This window comes from Corvus brachyrhynchos, unplaced genomic scaffold (assembly GCF_000691975.1).
Source record: "Corvus brachyrhynchos isolate BGI_N302 unplaced genomic scaffold, ASM69197v1 scaffold142, whole genome shotgun sequence".
NCBI classification, from domain to species: domain Eukaryota; kingdom Metazoa; phylum Chordata; class Aves; order Passeriformes; family Corvidae; genus Corvus; species Corvus brachyrhynchos.
Genome location: NW_008237226.1, coordinates 7,917,846 through 7,932,600, shown reverse-complemented (window position 1 = coordinate 7,932,600; position 14,755 = coordinate 7,917,846). Strand labels below are relative to the sequence as shown.

At 37.1% G+C, this 14,755-nt stretch overlaps 1 long non-coding RNA gene across 2 annotated transcripts in view; it reads left to right on the top strand.

The window, feature by feature from the left end:
* LOC108445451 overlaps nt 1-14,755 on the top strand; it is an 83,276-nt gene that overhangs the window by 54,384 nt on the left and 14,137 nt on the right. Inside the window, exon 4 of one of the 2 annotated variants that reach the window (XR_001860305.1) lies at nt 6,468-6,709. The exons of the other annotated variant lie outside the window; for it this stretch is intronic. This is a non-coding gene — a long non-coding RNA (uncharacterized LOC108445451). The remainder of the gene's footprint in view (nt 1-6,467; nt 6,710-14,755) is intronic. 2 annotated transcript variants of the gene reach the window in all.

Genomic DNA, 14,755 nt, shown 5'->3' with positions numbered 1-14,755 from the left:
ATTTTCCAACCTGTATTGATACTGGGGGTTGCCTCCACCCAGATGCAGCACCTTACATTTGTTCTAGTCAAACCTCAATTTTATGTATTTTATACCATATTTTGGATATACCCTCTAAGGTATTTTAAGGTTATCCGATAAAGATGAGTGTAGTAATCAGCCAGGCTTTGATAAGACATGTGAAGAAGTGACTGGTGGAATTCTAAATAGTATCTATCTATCTATCTATTCTAAATTTAGTATCTATCTAGAAGTGAGAAATAAAAAATCTATAAAGGAATATGCATCAACTGGATTGAAAAATCTGTTATTGGTCACACTGCAAAAAAACCCACCTGGGATCATTGTTGAATTGTGTTGTTTCTGTTGAACAGCCCTGTTTTAGGAAACAATGATATTTTATATTTTACACAATAGCCTAACTTTAATTTTCAGAATCAGTGCCCGTTAAAGTTGCAGTTGATAACTTGTTTTTTAGAGTGGCAGAATAATCTGGACTGTCCGGTAATACGGATTTATGCAGCTAAAGCATGGTGTGGTCTAACAAAGTCAAAATGATGCCTCTAGAAACAAGAGGTGCAGGTCTAATTTTCAGAGAGCTCCTGAATTCTTGACTGGGGAAAACAGTAACTCTAGAGAGGGCTTAGTGAGTCAGAGAAGAAAAAGTAACTCCTCAAGAGCAACCAGTGTGACAAATATTAGCTCAGTCTCCGGCTGTAAAATAGTGCAGGAAAGACTAAAAGTCAGCATTTAGTAGAAAGACTAAAAGACTTGTTTTAATCTGTGAAATCAATACTGTAAGTGTTCTCAGTGATTGATGTTGATAGTTTAAAAGCATGCAGAAGAGCAGGAGAAGATGTTGAAAAATATCACATAAATATTGCTTGAGGAAACTGCAAAAACCCCAGTTTATTTCATTGATAACAATCTTAAGTATTACTTGGTATAAGATGCATAAATTCCTTCAGATGGGGAATAAATATTGGGTGCTAAGTATATTCTGTTAAAATAAATGCGTTTTTGAAAACTGGAATGGATCACATGTAGTGATATGGAAATGATTGGGGGAGTTTAAGGTTCAGTAATAACCCAGCAAAATCTGGTCCAGTAAATCCTAGGAACAGGTGAAACTCTGGGGCAACATATTTTGCAGGTAGTCAGAGATGTGGTGTGAGGAGTAAAAGTACCCTGTTATAGTCCATCTGTGTTGTAGTGGACACAGATAAGCTAGGTTGGGACTCGATAGTTCCGAGTCTGTGTTGAGATTCTGTAATTCCATAATTTTAATTTCATAAATCTCTTCTTTTGGTGAAGAGTTTGATTTTTTGATTATTTAAATAATAATTTAAATTTCAGTTCTTTCAAATTGTTTCCTTTTAAAATAGTCAATGGGGTTTGTTTTAGGAGGAGAGTGTTGTATAAAAGTTATAGGCCAGTTTTTGGCGGTAAGGAAAGGTCCATGACTGGCAAAAGTCTTGTGTTATGCACTTTGGTTTTGATCAAATGGGGGAACTTTAGGTATGATTATAACAACTTCAGTTAATATAATGAAAATCATTGCCTTGCTGGGTGCTAATATACACATATGTAGCCCAACCCTAAGCTCTCAAACCTACATTCCAGCCTGGCTTCAGAGCATTTTTGTTTGGCTGTAGCGGTGTTTTTCTGCATTTTATTATTGTCGGCAGGTTGCAGAGGCTGTTCTCCTCTCTGCCTAGCCAGGTCTCTACAGTTGTGTGTCATACTGGAAGCATAAGAAAGGTTCGAGATGACCTGGAAACTATTACAGGTTTATTGTCCAAACTTTGTAAGTGTTTCTCAGTCCAAAAGAGTGAATGGCTGGAAGGGAAGCTTATGAAAAGCCTGAGAATAGGGAATAGAGCGCCTTATGAATGGAAGTGCTGAAGAACTGTAATTACCATATAAATAGGATTTTTTTTATTGTTACAGAAGGAAGGAACATACTCCAAATCTGGGAGCCAGGTAACATGGGCCTAATCTAATTTAGGTGTCTGTCGCTGAGTTAGTAACATAGCACCTCTTCTGTATTCAGAGTGTATTTTGATATTTTAGGGTAGGATTCTTCTGACTGGTTTTAGAAATATACTTCCAGGCAAGATAAATTGTATCTTATTGACTAGGTCTTTATTGACTGTAATGAAATATAGCTGAAATGTAGATAACCACAATGGGCACTGATGAATCCTATTCAAGATATGTATTCAGAACTCCACAGGCAGTGCAATATTGCACATTTCCATCAAAAATGCATGTACTTTCTGAAATAGTTACAAGAAGATTATACCCATTCTTTCCAGCATAGCAGTATGAAAGTTCATGCACTTGATTAATAGAAAAAAAAGAAATCAAATCCATTGTATGGTTGACTGATTTATGCTTAACAACGCACTTTGTCTTCGAACTCTCAGATTGCAGGTCAGACTGGATTGTGTAACTTTTGTTTCAGAACATTCTGTGCAGTAGTGATTGAATAGATATGTGATAAAAGAGTACTTTCAAACAAAAGCTGAGCAGATATCTCTAGCCATTGTCTATTCTGGATACAATTAATGTAGGCTTGAGAAGTGACCCCAGTCCTAATAAATTGCACTAAGCTTTTAACTGGTATTTCGGAGTGAGGGGAGATAAGTTCTGACGAGTGGTTCTGACCCATCTTCCTCAACTTTCTCCCCTTCAGAAGCAGAATATTTTACCAAAGCTTCCTTTCTGTATTTGTTCATGTACCTCTCCACACAGATGTTGAGGCTTATTTATATTCTTCAAAGAAATAATTTTACAGGAAGTTCAAGTATTTTTAAGTGACTGCCAGCATACCCAGATTAAACTAGACATTGTTCTTTTCACTTCTGTTAAAGTTGTTTGATAAAATTATTAACTTCTAAAAGCCTTTTGTTGTTTTTCACTTTTAATATAACTTGGGTATTGAAATTTAATGAGTTTATACTTTTTAATGAGAATATTGAGATCTTTTGTATGAGTTGAAATGTTAATGCAATGAATAGGCAATATATTAACATAATAGAGCTTTGGTGACTTAGCGAAAATAAGCAATGGATGTTGGTAGCTGCCAGGAGCACTGGTTTGGCATCAGCTGGCAAGTAGGCTTGTATATCACCTCAAGCTTTTTGTCAACACATTTCAAATTTAAGAGAAATTGTTAAAATGCGTGGAGGGAAGACCTACAATGGCCTTTTTGGTTAGTCATGAAACAAGGAAAAGAATATTTTCTTCTTTATAATGATATTGAAGTATTGACGGATCTGTGTCTTTTCCAATTTTGTGGAGAATGTAACTGTCAACAAAGTTCAAAATGCAGGACATAAGCAGTTGAAGGAATATTTATTCATTAAAAGTACAAGACATCAACGGACAGGCTGTGGTAGCTTTAAAATGTCCATGGTAGGAGGTGAAACAGAGTTATTTAGAATTCAAGAATAATAATTTCTGTTGATTTCTACTCTCTTGTTCAACAGAATAAAAGGATGTGAGCCCCAAGTGATCAGGCATGTATTGACCACTTGGATTTCTTCTGTGGTTTTGAACTATTCATTATAATACCTTGAGCTACTTTGATGTGTGAGATGTAATAATTGATTTGACAATTTAGATATGTTTAGTGTTATGTCAGAGTAAAGGAAACCTCTTAAGTGCTGTGTTGTGGTGTGTATCCTCCTCATCCATGGAAATTCTGTTTTGAAAGATAAAGAACATTGATAGCACTTCTTGTTAATGAATCAGCTCATGTTTGTACTCAGAACAGTAATGGGGGGTGGGGGGAAGTATCCTTCTTGGTAATAAAAAGTGCTCAAATGGTGTAGTTTGATGTGATTTCTTAGTTATTCTGTTCCTGCTTATATACAGTTTCTGTTGGAATTTGCAAGGCCAAGCACTTATTCCAGATTGTACAGGAGTGATGAGTCCTGAAACTCTGCCATCCGTGCTGGTAACATGGATTTGCACAGAATGGGATTTGGGACTACATTCACATGCTGAAATGTTGTGCTATTATCTCCCTCAATATCTCTTGACTGTTTCAGCTCCCTTTACAAATGAAGAGATGTCCAGCCATTAAAAGGAAGGTGTCATGTTGTGTTCTTTGGCACAAATTTCCATCCTGTCTGTGTAAGGAAGTTTGAAAGAGGTGAAGAGTTTGGCACACAACCAGAGCTGCCAAGGGCTTTGTGCTTCCTGGGACACGACTGCACCTGGCAGCCCTGAGGCATGTGGCTGAGATGGCCGATGTTCAGCCTGCAGGTGTGTTCTTTCCCTGCTGGGGATATTCTGGTTTGCTGTGGAGATCTGCTCCTGGTGCAGTGCTGACCTCAGGTGTTAACCAAGGCATGCTGTCTGGTGGTGTCATATGCCCCATCACCCTCAGATCCTGATGCCCTAAAAGGCATCTCAAGTGCCTTCCTCCCCAGCATCTCCCTCAGTGGCCAGGCAGCCACAGTTCCCACCATGCCACCGCCCTTCCTCACAAATCACCATCAGAAAATTGGGCTTTCGAGCACTGGATTTAGAAACACATGTTCTAAGTTGTTAAATATACATAAGTAAGTTTTTTTGGTAAATAACTGGAATTGGTAATTAATTGAGTAAAGTAGAATGAAGGCCTAATAGAGGTGGAGCATGAGTTTTTGCAAGGATTAAACTCAAAACTTCTAATTGAAAGATGCAAGGAGGTGTAAACAAACAAAGGAAGATACCTTTCTTGAAATTTTATTGTAAAATCCAAATTAGCATCTTCATGTAAGATCCATAGCATGCTCGAATTTATTCTTGCAAGGTTTTTTTTTTCTTTTGGTTTTGTTTTGCTGGTTTTAGAAATTAGGCAGGTACACACTGAAGGACAAGCAAGCGGTAATTTTCAGCTTTTATCGACCTTCATACAGTGGCTGAGAATGGTACTTCCAAGCACACTTTCTAGAAGGATCCCATTTCAGTTAATAGTTATTTTTATTCGTTGTTCAGTGATTACTCTTGGCTTCCATATTTTCAGCTAGCCTCTCTGAGGAGCTTGCCTATAGGAAACATGCATTTATATATAATTTTCAGGGAAATAATCAGGAAAATTAAATAATAAATAAGTCTTCTTGTAATACAAGGTGAATTTTAAAATAGCTTTAGAGGTATTTGTTATACATATTCAGTCTGCAATTAATCTCAGACCTCTCTTGTACACTTAAATACTTTTTGTTGTAAGGTCTACTATATGAATAGAAACATATGTATTTAATTTAAACATTGAGTTCTCTTATTTTTGCTTCCTTTGGTAATATTTTGTGGCTTCTCTTTGTAGTTCGTGATAGCTTCATTCTTCTTCTGTTTTCCTGCCTGAAACAAGATCACACACACAGTGTGATAACTGAATCTCAAGGAGAAGCATGTCCCTGGGTGCTAGTAATGAAATGAAATCTTTTTAATTTTCAGTATATAGTTTGTTTGGACTATAAATTAATTAACACACTGTGTAATTCTGTAGGACTTCTGTTTTTTGGATAGTAAATCCATCTCTGTATTTTTTTATTTGTCTTCTCTGTTATAGTTATTCCTTGACATGGTGTTCATATATTTATCTTTTTTTCAGTGACAGAATACTAGAAGTCAGGACTACAAATAGACATTCCATCACTAGAAAGAAATATCTGTATGGAGTTTGATTTCTTTTTAGTGTTTTGGGGTTTTTTTTTTCAGTAGCTCTTATAATAAATTTTCAGTTACTCTTATAATAAATTTTCAGTTCATATGTTCCTCTTCTGCTTTTTATCTGTAATTTGAAGTGTCAGTCTGTCTTTCAGGATTAGGACACGTGTTCCATTAACTTTCATGCCTCCCTAGCAGTCTTGATAATGAAATGATAGATGTTGAAATAACAATGAGAGATAAGTACGAGAACTCTCCAGGAACACGTTGTACTAACATAATGCCATACTTGAACAGTCTGATATTTTTCTTACACAGTAAACTGGAAAAAAAAAAGAAAAAAAAGTCTTGGTAGAATGATGGAGTTACATGAATCCATTTTATATGTGCTCTCACATATTAATGAAACTGTTTATAAGTTTTATAGGTAAGACATTACTTAAGTCATAATATTACAACTTAGGAGTTAATAAGAGTTTCAAACACTCAATAGAGCCATAATTTTGTAGTAATTTATAGCTTAGAAGTCTCACATTTTGCATAACAAACAAAAATTACCTAAAAAACCCTAGATACCTTGATTGGGAGATTTAACAACAGTAAATTTGGATTTATTCCAAATTCTATTACTATTCTGAAAACAGGAGAAGCTACTCTTATATGAATTTCTTAAACAGTAACCTATAGTTTCAAATGACAGAAACATTACTAATATCATTTCTCTCTGTGTGGTCAGCATTCTTGAGATGCTTTGTTAGAATAATTAGAAACAGTGGATTTACAAACAATGTGTCTTTATACAGCTATCCTCAGTAAACTGCATAGTACTGCAAAATCATGGATTCTGAGCAGCAACACTCAGCAACAACTGACTGGTGCAAGACATTTGTCTTTTCTGTGAAGTCCCATTTCTGAGCAACTACCAGTGCTGCTTAGCATCTTTGTTGACGATCAGCAAGTTTGCTGATGACACTGATCTGTGTGGATCTATCAACAGACTGGAGGGAAGGGATGCCATCCAGAAGAACCTTGGCAGGTTTGAGAGGTGAGTCCATGTGAATGTCTTGGGTTTGAGAGGTGGGCCCATGTGAACGTCTTGAATTTCAACATGGTTAGGACAATTTCAAGCACAAATACAGGCTGTGTGTAGAATGGATTGAGAGCAGCCCTGAGGAGAAGGACTGGGACATGTTCGTGGATGAGAAGCTTGACATGACCACAAACTATGTGCTAGCAGCTTAGAAAGTCAACCACATCCTGAGCTGCATCAAAAGCAGCATGACCAGCAGGTTGAGGGAAGCGATTCTGCATCTCTGCTTTGATGAAGCCCCCAAATGGAGTTCAGCTGTATCCATTCATGCAGGCCCCAACATAAGGATGTGGATGTGTTGGAGTGAGTCCAGAGGACAGACATGAAAATGGTCAGAGGTCTGGAGCACCTTTCTTATGTGGAGAGGCTGATATTGTTGAGGGTTTTCAGCCTGGAGAAGAGAAGGCTCTGAGGAGACCTTGTAGCACCTTTTGGTACCTACTGGAGTAATGCAGTTCTGGTGCTCGTCGCATGAGCTCTGGCGTGCCCTCGACCAGAGAGAGTCCAACTGCATTACTTCTGTGCGTCACAGAAGTGACTTCGGCATCAAGAAGGGAGCTGCTGGCTGGGCTAGCCGGCTTCTTTGCAGAGGGAACACGGCAGGAGCCGATGATATAGGTTCACATTAGTTCAGAGGTAAAGGAAGAGAGAGGTGGTTCTAGTCTGACTTCTAACAGGTTTATTGTCAGAAGCCTCACAACCAGAACATGGCAATGATCTTAAGCTGGGCTCTTGCCGAGCGGCTTTCCCTCAGTTTTATAGGGGGTTTGAAGACTGCGGGAAAAGGGGAAAGCAACCAATGAGTTACAAGCCAGGGGGAGGATACAATTTAACAAGAACCACTGGGGGAAACTGAGAGGCGGGAGTTATAACAGAGAACCAGTGAACAACTGAGTAACCGGGAATTTTCCCAAACCGGGGGAGGTGGCTTGGACCCGGGCACTGCCCAGGGGGTGCGGCTTAGGCTTCTGAGCCGCCCCTCAACCCACGCTCTGAGTCTGCTCTTCGGGAAACTCGATTCAGGGGATGGGCTGGGATTGATTGGCATCACACTGCCCCAGCCCCGCAGTGGGCTAGGTCATAGCAACACTGGAGGCCTGCAAAAAAGCCAGAGAGGGACCTTTTACAAGGGCAGGCAGTGATAGAACAAAGGGGAACAGTTTTAAATTGAAAAAATGTAGATTTGGATTAGATATTAGGAAGAAATTGTTTATTGTGATGATGCTGAGGCATTTGAATCAGTTGTCCAGAGAAGTGGTGGATATCCTATACCTGGAAGTGTTTAAGGCCAGGTTGCATGGGACTTTGAGCACCCTGGTCTAGTGGAAGCAGGGGGATTGGAGCTAGATGATATCCAAGATGACTTCCAATCCAAACCATTCTGTCATTCCATGAACAAGATACAGACAAAAAAATTATAAAAGAAAAGATAAGGCTTAAGTCTTTTGAGAATTGTTATTCCTGTGAATATCTAAAGGTAAGTTTACTGTTGGTGCACAAATCTGTGCAAGCTTGTCCCACAACTGTAAACACTAGTGGTCTGTAGAATGCAGCAAGGAAGGCTGTCTGGTCTTCAAAGTATTAGCTGAAAATAAATGGAAGTCCTTCTCTAGTGTAAGAGTTGTCATTTACTCTGTACTGAGAGTACAACTGATGAATGAGTGCAGCCTTATCAGAGATCTCAAAAGAAAGTTTCTGGTGCTGGAAATAACCTGTGGGAGTCATTTATGAGTATTGTAAAGATGCAAATCTCTGTTCAACAAGAGGTCACTGAAGAACTTGAGCTAAAAGATAGAACAATCAGGAAATCTCTGCAGACAGAAAGCACAGCATTTGCACGACCAGGCCAGTGCTTTGTTCTAAAATTAAATAAAGGCATAAAAAAAGGCAAGCTTTGGACAACCTTTTTTTTTTTTTTTTTTTTTGCTACAGAAGATGTTAGAAACCTGAACTTCCACAAGACAGTTTGGATAAGCTAGGTGTTGATTTTGCATAGTTTATAGCTGCTGAACATCAATGAGCTACAGGTCCAAAAGTAAATCTTTTGAGAATTATATTTCCAAAAGAAAATATCTGATGTGTGCTCAGACTAATCTTGCCAGTAATTGCCAGAAATATTCTTTTTGTCCTCTGAGTATATAGTAAAACTCAGCAAATTTTAAAATGCTGTGATGACAAGTAGGAAGTGGTCAACTAAGAGTATCAGCCTCTTTAGTCAAAATGTCTAAAAATCAGTGGTATGACATACTTATGAGGTGTTTCACAAAAATAAGTTTATTTCAACCATTGTTTTGGTTATTTTTTCCTCACTGCCCTTTTTCTTTTCAGATGATCTATTATTTTTTGGTAAAAATAAATTCTAGAGTCTTAGCAAACTGAAAACATTGAGATATGATGGTGGATCAGTTCACTTTACTATAACACAGCTTTTCTGTTGCAGATTTATTAGTGCATATTTACTTGAGCTTGCTGGATATTAGAGGCAATATCTAAGCAGTCTACTTAAACGTACCATGTTCGCCTCAATTTGGAGAAAATAGGTCAAATTCTGACCTCTACTGTGACTTCATTAAATTAGAATTCTGTCTTTCTGCTGCTGACAAACTGATGGCAAATTTAGCTTGAATATATTTAGGGTCCATCATTTTTGCTAATGTTGGGAGAGCAGCTTCAGCTTCAAGCTTATTGTGAAAGGTAAAAACTGTGTTTTGTGCATTTCTCTAGTTGTGTTACATTAAATGAAAAAAGGGGGTTTGCTCTGCTTTACTTTGGAAAACGTATTGTGCATATTAAGTTCTCTTGTTTATCACTCGAGGAGTTGAGTTTTGTCCATTGGGGTCAGATTGCTGCCAGGGTAGTATAACCCTTCATCAATGGTGTAGGTAAGGTAAAAAGACATCCTTAGCTGGAGAATACTGTAAGGTATATATGTAAGTGTTGTGGAGTCCTGCTTTGTAAAGCCAGGAGCAACTTCTCATATATTGAACTCTGTATTAGTGTAATAATGAATGGAAAACAGAAGGTAGAAGCTAGAGCAGTGCAAGAATAACCCACCCTGCACATCGGTCTGAATGATCTCGGAGGTCTTGGTTTGGCCACAACCGGTCTGCTTATTTGCAAGGGGGCAAACCTTTGTGGCTTCACTATGAAGAAATGTGCTGTCAACTCTAATGAATATTGGTCTCAGAAATTACATGGAATGACTAAATGTTGTTATAAAAACACTGCATGCCAAAGTATGAAAATATTGCTTATTTGTGCTGAAAATAATCATATTCCAGAGGTTTTATACACATCCCAAACATTATACTTACTTTTGTGTGCTGAAAATAACTGCTTGACAACATATTTTGTAGATAAGTACATAGTAAACCTTGCTTCTCTTTCCTCCATGGTGTATCACAGATGGAGTAAATGGGGCTGTAACTCCCCTGGGTTCTTAAAAATGCACTGCCTTAGTTCAGATGCTGTAGCTGCATCATTGCCTTGCTACTAAAACTGTCGGACTCAGTCTGGCATACTGGATGCAAAGCCCTGCTAGATTAAACTGACAGCTTTGCTTAAAATCTCTTTATGGATTGTTAATCACCAAAACAGAGGCTATTCTGCAAATATTTACTGGACTGCAAGTGTTCTTATGCCTGGATAATCTGGTAGATTTGAAAGGCAATGGTGAGCAGCTATTGTGATTTAGGGAACAGCTATTCTGAATAAAGAACCACATAAAATACCAAAGTAGTAGTTATAACAAGAGTTTTGACTTATCTAATTAAATTTTTTGTCTTTCAACGTGGCATAAGTCCCTCCCTGGAGTTCAAAGAAAGATTTCAGGATTTATTCTTAGAATGATCACAGGAGAGGTGATTGAAATGGATAAAAGCTTTGTCTAGAAACACTTTGGATATGTTAAATTTCCTTTTTTATTTATGATGTATGTTGAAACACAGAATACAGTTGGAATTCATGAAAATCTGTCTGCTTCTATGTCCACCTCCCTTCCTTATTTTTGCCACAAACTAATATGTATGTGGATCTGTGAAATCTGTTTTAAAGATTTTTTTTTCTCACTTTTTTTTCACAGTGTTTTTTCCTTTGCCTTAATTGTGGTTTGGTGTTTTGCTACTTACATAAGTTGATGTAATAAAATTTAAGTAACTTATTAATTCAGTTGAGGAGTTTATTTCCTGTGATTTGTTTTTAAATATTGGGTCTTACTCTTTCCTTGCCCTATGACAAATATATAGAGGAAATTAATGTTCCAATCTTCTTGGAAAACACATTTAACAGGAAAGGGAGGGCTATATTTAAAGTAGGAAAGGAAAGTGTTAATTGCAATAGGATTTTGAGGAACATTATTACCATACAGAATTAACCTATTGTATAAACTAAAATATATCAAGAAGGTGTTTAAATAGAAGAAATGAAAATTGTGACATGTAGTAAGATACATGTTTTGTTAATACAGCTCATAGGTTGTATAAATATGTTGTGTTATTTTGGTAGTTTCTGAATCCAAGTGCTGACTGAAATGTCTGGAAACTTTAATCTTCTTTTATAAAGTTTAACATGCACAAAAAAACCCAAAACAACAAAACCAAAACCACATCTGCTTTTTTATTTTTGAAATTATTAATTTAGCTAAAGCATTTTCTGTGTTCAAAATCCTGCATCACAGCCACATAAGTCCCAGCTGAAAGTAATCTAATGGGCAGAGGTGAGGAAGACAGCAGTTGAGGGATGCTAGAGAGATGAAGGTAGTTCTTGTTTCAACCATGTGGCTAAGTGGTTTTGACACAAAGGGATGTCAAGTGAATTCTTTAACCCATAGTTAGTGCCCAACTTAGCTCCTCTGTGTCCTTTTAAACTGTAGAAAATTTCTGAATGATGTAATAAATTTTGAAGTATTTTAATTTCCTTAGTTTTCCTTACATATTTATCAGACTTTCACAATGGTTAAGGTAGCAATTTGGAATCAGGCACAAAATAAAAACATATTTTATGAAGGTACTATTAATATAAAACTTTGTGATAGAGCAGTATCTCCTCCTAAGACAAGGTCTCTCTAACACACTGCATGTTCAGCTGTCATCTGATGGAGAGTGGAAAGCTTCCTGATGCACCATCCATTTCCAGGCCCCCTCCCACAGAGGGGTCTTTTACCACAACCCACAGTCTTGACTGCTGCTGAGACTCTTCAGCTCATTCATTGTCCAACAATTCATGGCAGCACAGCACCCTCAGAACCCTCATTCTTTTGCACTATTTAATGGGCTGGCTAAAACTTACTGTTATAAAGTTATTTTTGTGGCTCTTCTGTTTTGGATAGCACAAGCGTAGGTCTTGCACTTTTCCTGTGCTGATTTCCTGATTCACAGTCTGTGCCAGCTCCCACTAGTATCAGGACTGGGGCCATTCCAGTAATTGTTTTGGATGGAGAGCATAGGAGGAGTCCTCAGTTAAGCTCATTTTCAGCAGATTAACCTTTTATTTGCAGGTCTGTCTTCTAATTGCATTTTGTTTACATGACCTGTAGTTATTGCATCATTCCAATATAACCATGAAATTTACATATTAAAAAATTACTTTGATCTTTACTAAACTCAGAGGCAGTGTAATGGAGGCAGACATACTCCTGGAAATTTAAGCTTCCAGATTTCTGTTGCTACCAATCTCTCCTATTTGGGATTTGTAGTTGGAGAGCTATGTTTTTAATAAACTGCCAGTCTGACCAGCTACATGTACTGAATGTCTGGAAGCAATTTCTTTCTTTTTTCTTTTTGAACCTTTGTTAATGGACTGTCAGATATAGTTGGGTCAATAGCTAAAGGACTTGTAAATGTTATTTTCGGTATCCTTTAGTGTTGGTTGTTTTATTACCACTGTGAACAGAGTGGAAGAAAGTGAGAAACAGATAAGTCTAGTACCTGTTTGATCTGGGAGGGGTTCCACAAAGATGTTCCGTTTACTTCAAAATATGCTTCTTAATGTAGTGAAACTGCATCCTTCCCCTTTTAAATTAAAGGCACATCTGAAATGTGAATTTCACAAAACTCAAGGGTTTTTTTCAGTGATTTCAAAATTTTAATTTTACAATTTAATTTTTATGAATTGAGTGATTTAAATATATGTTTCTTTTTGGGGTAAAAATTATAGAATTGTATGATAATGATAAGTATTACTTAGGTAGACGTTACACTTCTGGTACTGAAGTTCACATATTTTAATTTGCTCCAGGATGAATTTCTGTTTCTATTAATACCGTGATTTAGAAATGGTGTTTCCACTGAAGCTTCCCAAACCATGTGCAGCTTTTACAAAACTTTACCACTAAGCTGATATCAGTATTTGGAAAAACAAAGACAAAAACAAGGTAGCACTGCACTGTGTCAAATGTGATCTTAGACTGCAGTTGTTTCATTCAGCATTTCATCCCTAGAGTGGAAATTACATTAGCCCCGTTACTATTATATGTTGTATCATTCATCAGTCAGCCACTTGTAACATTCTTTTTTCAAGTAACTACAAAAATTAATACCTCTCTATTTTCCTTTTTTTTCTTTTCTGTATGGTGGGTTTGGGTTTTTGTTGCTGTTTTACTATGGTTTAGTGTTAGTTAATTGTTTCAAATATGGAACAAAAATTTTCATGGGCAGTTTCAAATGGGTACAAGAGCAGTAGATTGCCCAAACCTGGAGAGTGGGAAAATGAACAATGGAGGCATGTTTTCATTAGATTAGAAATATTATTCTTTGGAACTCAAGGTGCAAATTATCCTGTGCCATAATGTTCTTTTCAAACACACAAGATAAAATTTGCATATCTAAATTGGATCAGCTTGAATGGGTTTCCCTGCTGTCTCATCCCCTCAGCTACAGTCTTTCTGAAATGGCCTGCAGGTGGATCCAAATAGTAATTTTTAAGTCTATTTTTAAGATCATCTCCGAAATAAATATTTTTTCTTTTAGTTTTTTATTGATTTCTTGCAGTGAACATCAGCAAAATTTCTCCTATGACTCATCTGAGTTTAATCTACATGATGATTAGAGGTTTAAATTTAACTGTGCTTACACTGGCTTTAAGAATAACAATTTAAACTGGCTCAATAAAATCACAATTGTTTCATATTGTTAAAATAGTAACCTTCCCTTCCCTTCCCTTCCCTCTTAGAAGTAATGTTTTATGATAAATGTGACAAATGTTGCCATGCAAGGGAGCTCAAGGGAAGACCCTGCAAACAATCTTGTTCTACAATGCTAGGTTTTTCTTCTGTTTTTCAAAGGTAGACTCACTGATACTGTACCGATTCAGATTTTTGTTCTCCCCTTCCATAAACTTCTTTCTCATAACTTTGATAATATTTTATAACATTAATCAGGATGGAAGTGTATAGACTATTTTCATCCCTACTAAAACAATTATATTCTTAATAGATTTTTATCAAGTATGAGGGCAGATCTCATCATGATCTGCAGCATCCTCATGAGGGAAAGTGGAGGGGCAGGCACTGACCTCTTCTCTCCAGTGACAAGTGGCAGGACCCAAGGGAATAGCAGGATGCTGTGTAAGTGGATGCTTAAGCTGGGTATTAGAAAAAGGTTCTTATCTGGGAGGGTGGGCACTGTAACAGGCTCCCCAGGGAAGTGGTCATAGCACCAAGCCTGGCAGAGCTCAAGAAGCTTTTGGGCGATGCTCTTATGCACGTGGTATAACTTTTTGAGCCAGGAGTTGGACTAGATGATTCTTGTTGATCCCTTCCAACTCAGAATATTCTATGATTCTATTATTCTAATTGATTTCATCCAGCTGCTCAATTTATTTTGTGTTTATTTGGTAGTATGACTACTGACGTATCAAGGAGAAACAGCAAGATAAATAATTTAACTTCTGTGGAAAACAGGGCTACAGTTCAAAGACAATATTTTATTTTCTGTAAAATAGTTAGAAAGTTTTAAGGGTAATATTTTTACAGTGTCTCTCTGACGTATGTAAAAAGAAGTGTAG